Source organism: Harpegnathos saltator, unplaced genomic scaffold (assembly GCF_003227715.2).
Source record: "Harpegnathos saltator strain DR-91 unplaced genomic scaffold, Hsal_v8.6 scaffold122, whole genome shotgun sequence".
NCBI classification, from domain to species: Eukaryota; Metazoa; Arthropoda; class Insecta; order Hymenoptera; family Formicidae; genus Harpegnathos; species Harpegnathos saltator.
Window position 1 is genome coordinate 157260 of NW_020229898.1, and position 6484 is coordinate 163743.

Here is a 6484-nt window from a genome sequence, read left to right on the forward strand (position 1 = left end):
GGTGCTTTATATAAAAAAGGCAGACACAGAATCTGATACATACGAGTGCGTATATGCGTCCCACCGTGTGCGCGTCACTCGCACACATCGGCGGACGGAAAGCAGCCGGAATGCAAATTCACGGCCGTGCGGAAGTCCGCGCTTAGCGCAGCTTCGCGCGCGCGCGCGCGTTGTGAATCCAAACCGGATCCCCCGCGATAAGAATCGGCGATTTAACGGAAATTCTAACGGGGAACATAAGTCACTCCGCGCTAACGACGCGCAACGATGTGCCAATACGCGGAAGGATATGCCCGTTTAAGAGAGAGAGAGAGAGAGAGAGAGAGAGGGAGAGGGAGAGAAAGAGGGAAAAAGAGGAAGAGAGAGAAAGGATCCTGTGTGTCTTCGCGGATTGGGAACCCATTTCTTAGAACCGGTATCACACCTACTGTCCAACTTGATTACGGTGTTTTCGCGATAATTACGCGGTATCTCTCGCATCGTACGCGTACGCGATGCGCCGTGAGAAAAGAGCGGGAGGGGGGAAGGGGCAGGTAATTGCTATTATTTCTAGCCGGAGATAAAATTGTGCACGGCACCCCGACGTGTGTTGCGCGAAGACGAGCCGCGAGGACGAATAATAATGGGAGCACAGCGTGTGTAAATGCCCCCCCCCTCTCGTGTCGGACGTGTGTTCGCTACTTTGTGCGAGCGTGCCGGTCGTGGTCGCAGTCACGATACCGTGCCCTCGATCCATCAGCGATCGAAGGATCGAAGGTCGATTCCGAGCGAGCACGATGCACTCTGCTCTCCTGCGAGAGCTCGCCCGCTGAATAAATCAGCGACGCGCGCGCGCGCGAACGGCTCTCGCTTTTTCCGAGCTTGGCTCCGGTCGCCGATCCGCTCGCGAGTCCGCCCTTTCTTTCGTTTCTTCTGCCGCGCGCGCGTGCGCGCGCGCAACCCATACTCTCGCCGTGTCTCTGAAAAATCAACAGCACCGCGCTTGATTACCGTGTTACCGTGGAACATCGCGATTCACCTCGCTGTAGCCGAAGAAACTTTCGGCGACCTCCGACCTCCGGCTGACAACGCGCGGGCCGACGATGCGCGCAGCTCGCGCCTCTCGCGCGATTTGTGCGCGCCGACCGACAGGCGTGTTAAACGCCCGTGACATCGCTGTTACTAATTAATACGCGCCCTAGCCGCGGCCAATACATTCGCGAGGACCGAGCGGACAGCCGCGGCCGCGGCGAGTCGGCGGAGCCGATCGCGCCGCCGACAATATTTTGACCGGCCCTTCGCGCGCGCGCGTGCGCGCGGGGTCCGATCTCGGCTCGGTGGTGCCGCCTGTCGAGCATCGCCACGGCATGTAATCGATGTAAAATCGTAATTTGCAGGCTCACCTCGTTACGCGATGGCGGCGACGGATGCTTGTTTGCCGATAAACATGTAATTAGCGCCGCGTAATCCCGATTACACCGAAACCGCCGGCTGCCTTTGTGCCCATTTATTCCCACGATTCCATTCAATCGTCCGATACGGGGAATTAGAACTGCATCGTTTCGCGACTAATGGCGCCGGTTAATCGAGTGAGCCTCGCGGACAAATCGATCTTTACTGCCGCGTGGAATTGCGTCATTGTGTGATTCCACGGGCGATTTGAAACACACAGACAGGCGCGCGCGCGCGCGCGCGCGTCTCCGCGACTTGCGAGATTTACGTTAATGATGGCGTCGGCCTTTGCCGACGCGTTTGCATTGCAGATTTCACTTTCAATTCAGGAAGCAGCGCGCGTTCATCAGCGTTATCGATCGCCATGCCGCGCGATGCTGGCCAAGAGATATGAGGGGGGTGCTGCTCCCCCGTGGAAAAGAAATTCTCCCGTCAGCCTCCGGCAGACGCTGAGGAGGCCGGCTAAAAATCGACGTATCGACGTTATAAGCGAATTATGCTATCACCGTGGAGGAGATGCAAATCTCCTCGGGCGCACGGCGTCCGCGCGCGAAAATCTATGCCCGCGCCGATACGTCTAAATTGACTCGAGCCGATCGTACATTCAGGAGTTACGCGACAGCGCGCCGAGTTAGCACGTGGCGCACGCTCGTAAGTTAAACGGTACGTTCGTGCGGAACGATCGCTTAAGAGCCGACGCGATATGAAACCTAATGCCTCCCTCTCGTCCTCGCGAACTCGCCCGGCCGGCCGAGGGGCGCGCGAACACGAGCGCGGCACGTACCGTTGCCGCGTCCTCCAAGCGCTTCTTATGACATTACGCGCGCGCGTGTCTCGTTACGTCACGTATCCCGTATCACGGATTCGCGTGGAATTTACGCGGCGGGTCCGTGGTGCGTGCGTGCGTGCGTGCGTCGCGTCGCGTCGCGTCGCGTCGCGTCGCGTTGGACGGCGCTCGACTTCCCCGGGAAATCGGAGGTCGAAACTCGACGAGAACACGCGATGTGCCCGCGTGCGATATTCCTCCACCACCGCCACAATTTTCCCACATTTTCTCTGGCCTTCGTTGTATGTTAGAATTTTGCTTCTTTCATTTCTGTGCCCAACAGAGAGCGGAAGACATCGCAGACGGCGGCCGGCGCTGTTTGCACAACGTTGTATTGTACCATAATCGCTTGAGGTATTTTCGGGCAAATTTTTGCCAAGCCTTATCGCAATGTATGCTGGAACTTTGGGAAATTCGTGGAAATGTTTTCGTGCCTTCATAACCGACTTTGCGTTTCGATCTCCCGCTCGCTTTAGTGCGTCCACGGAAATCTTGTAGTCGGTCTCTCTCTCTCTCTCTCTCTCTCTCTCTCTTTTTTTCTCGCTCACATGATCGAGAGGCACCCTCGAATCGAGGAATCATTACGAATTCAGCCACGGTCGGGCCACGAGCTGGTAACAGCGGTATTATTAAGTGCAATTTCCGTACATGCCGTGCGGGCGGCTTCGCTTAATTAGCCGGCCGCTTCGGACACTTTTTCTCGTCTCCCTCGCCGCCCCTCCCGTCGAGTCTCGTTCTGGGCGTCTCGTTAGGGCCATTAACTCCTCTCTCGCGGTTCTAGTTGAAACCTATGATCTGCGGTATCTAATGGGACACGCACTCGTCGGAACTCGGAGCGACCTGACGGAGGAACGCCTCGGTCCGACCTCGGACCGGCGACGCGCCGTTCTCGCTCTCCTCTACTCTTTTCCAGATTCCTCTCTCCCTCTCTTTCTTCCTTGTGCTCGCGTTACCGAGCGCAACGTTGCGTTACGTTGACGCGATTAACCGCTCAAATAAAGCGGTTAATTCACTCTCGCGTGAAAATATGGATCGGCGTCGCTCGCTGTCGCGGGGACGCGTTCAATTATGCCGAGAATCGGCTTCCGGCACAAAGTTGAATCAGTAAGAGCGAGAACGGTCGCGCGCGTGCGAGCAGCCTGCTTCCGCTAATTTCGGGGTTAATAATTCAGCGTCTCTCTCTCTTGTCCCACATCGTAGCCACCATTTATAACGCGCGCGCGGTCGGGCAAGGAGACTTCGTCTCTCATCAATTAGCGATTTCACCCCGTGCGCTCGATTCGACGGTTATTGTGAGTGCGACTGTGGCTCCCGGCTCGTTTAATCATTCGGCGAATTCTCGAATACATAGACCGAGCCTCTCTCTTCTTCCGCCTCTTCATCGCGGAGGCAGCGGGCCGCGCCGAGGGGAGACTCATTCGCCCATCCGTCTCGCATTCACTACTTCGTCGCCTCGCCCACGCCGGCAACGGGGTTAATCCTGAGCATTACCGGTAATAATGCGGTCTTAACGCGCGTTTTGCCTTTCCGTCCGTTTCACCTTCGTCTTGTTTCCATTCCCCTCTCTCTCTCTCTCTCCCTCCCTCTCTCCCTCTCTCTCTCTCTCTCTCTCTCTCTCTCTCTCTCTCTCTCTCTCTCTCTCTCTCGTCCTTCCATCCTCCGTCTCACCTTCGAACACTTCTCCCTTTTGCTCGCGCGCGCGCGCGAACGGGAGAGAGAGAGAGAGAGAGAGGCTACGTCCGGGGGGTAATTGATAATGTTAAACGCCGAGGTTAATCCGCCGATTTATGAGCAGAGTGTGCGCCGTGGATTTTTTGGATCCGCCAAATTGAGGGATAATCGTCGGACATTAATGCCGCGCCGCTAAAGATCGCCGGGCGGGTTTCAAGGAGGGTGATCGAGGGAGATAAGTGGGAGTTCGGAGGTTACGGCGTTTCGCGTGCGTCCGGTGGCGAATAAAAGGGGAGAGGGGGGGGGGCGAGCGGGGAGGCCGCTAATCCGCCAAGAAAAAGAGCGAGTGCCTGAATCGACCGAGAGAATCGAGCTCGCGTCCGCTTCATCGACGATGAAGCGCTTGACTTTGTGACCCGCGGCCGAGGGAAGTCGCTCGCGGCGGCGAAGAACTCGCGACGCGCGCGAAGCAGCCAGTCGGATCGACTCGAACCTTCGAGCGAGAAGATCTGAGCGCGAGAAAGAAATTGCGACACTTTGGACGAAAAGATGGTTGAATTCACTTGACGGATTAGCACGACTGCTCGCGTCGTAAAACTCGCGTCGATCTCACCGAAAGAAGCACGTCGAAGTTTACCACCTTCCTGTAAGCTTAGTTTCAAATCAATTCATATTTGAAGTTGCGCGCGCTTGTTTAGAGGCGCCGTTGTTGCCCCAATTAGTTTCCGACATGGCCGTAGCGTGGTGTGGTAGAAAAGAAAACAAAAAGAAAGAAGAGAAAGAAAAAGAGAGAGTAGAAGTAACAGAAGTGGAGAGATTATTAGGTTACGTCATTACCAGAAGGAACAATAAAATTTATTCAATATTGATATCGCTCATGGACAAATACTGCGCGTCACGTCACTTCCTCTCAAATTACAGAACTTTTCGACAGCGGCCGCGCACACCTCTCTTTTAAAACAAACAGCGCCCATGAAACACTGCGGTACTCTCATCTTGACCCGCTTATTCAAATTGGAGAAGCTCCGATGTACACACGAGAGAGAATGAAAGAAAGAAGGGGGCGAGAGGAGGAGAGAGACGGAGAGGCGACTACCAACTTGGCCGTATCAGCTGCGCAAAGCAGCCGATCAGCGCGGGTCCCGTTCGCCGCGCGCGGGCAATGTCGATTATCGCACATTGTACGGTCCAGCGGGTGGGCGCATTAGCGCACGGAAATATGCGCATATGTCGGCTCGCGTGCGCGTCCGCGGACGGAAGGTGGGTGGACGTGCCACCCGCGTCGCGGAACTCGTTAGGCGTCGGTGTTTTCAATTAAGTTTCCGGTCGCTCGCGCTAATCCGCGCGCGCGCGCGCGCGCCTCTCGTGGCGCGAACGAGCGTCGATTAATCGCGCAGCATTATTTCTCATACCGCCGCGCGCGGCGCGGCGCGGGTCCATTACGACGTTCGAGAAATTTATCGACGCGCCGGCGCGCCGTACAAAGTACCGGTTATCCGTCAGGTGCGAAGATAACGCGCGATAACGTCTCTAAACGCTGCTCACCCTCGATACCGTAAGTTCAGCGCGCGCGGAGCGGAGCGGAGCTCGTATGGTTGAGAAGAGATTACATTTTGCGGTCCCACGGACGCGATCGCGCTGTGCAAACTTTCGCGCGGATATCTCCGCGCGTTTTACCGAGCGACGAGGGGCGAGAAGGACGGGGGGAGGGAAAGAAAGCGAACGAGTGAGAGAGAAAAAGAAGCACGTGGGCCGGAACAATCGGCGGCACGTGGGCGCGCGCGCGCGCGCGCTCGAAGTTCGCGAAAATTTTCTACGATCGTGTGATACCTCAGACCGCTACATCTCGGAGTAATTTATCGCTTCCACGTGGCCGATAATGCCGGCAGACGTATGCGTGAAAAGTATCATTTGGCGTTGCCGATATCTTGCGCGATAAGCAAACGCGCACAGGAGAGAGAAGACTGAGTCGCACTGAGAGAGAAGTATACGATATTTGGAGCTGTAATGATATAGGAACTAAATTATAGTCCGAAATATCAGATTTATAGTAAGTATTACCATAATATCGGTAATAATTACGGTATAGGAGTAGTATGACCAAACATATAATATTTTTACTAAGAATTATACTAAGTTAAACTAAAATTATTGTATGGATACAAATGTAAAGTGGTAGGTAAAGTAGTAACTCTTTTATATAGTCAATATTAGCAGAATATTTGCTAAATGATGACAGATGTAACTATATGAATATTAAATCTCACTGTATTTGTGAATGAGAGATTACCATGTGTGTGGTAAAAGTAACTAAACAATGATTTAAGACAATCATTGACTATATATTTGTGTTTATTCTACTGTATTTTACAGATTTCCACGAACTATAAAAATACGGTTGACGCCAAAATGAACTATAAAATATAGTGAGATTATAGTTAATTCAACTATATTTTTCTATCAGTGCGAGCGCGTTTCGTTTCGTAGAGAATTTCCGGCTCTCACGAGAATTCCGAATACCGACGAGTGGAAATGCTCAAGCAAATTCGCAGCTTC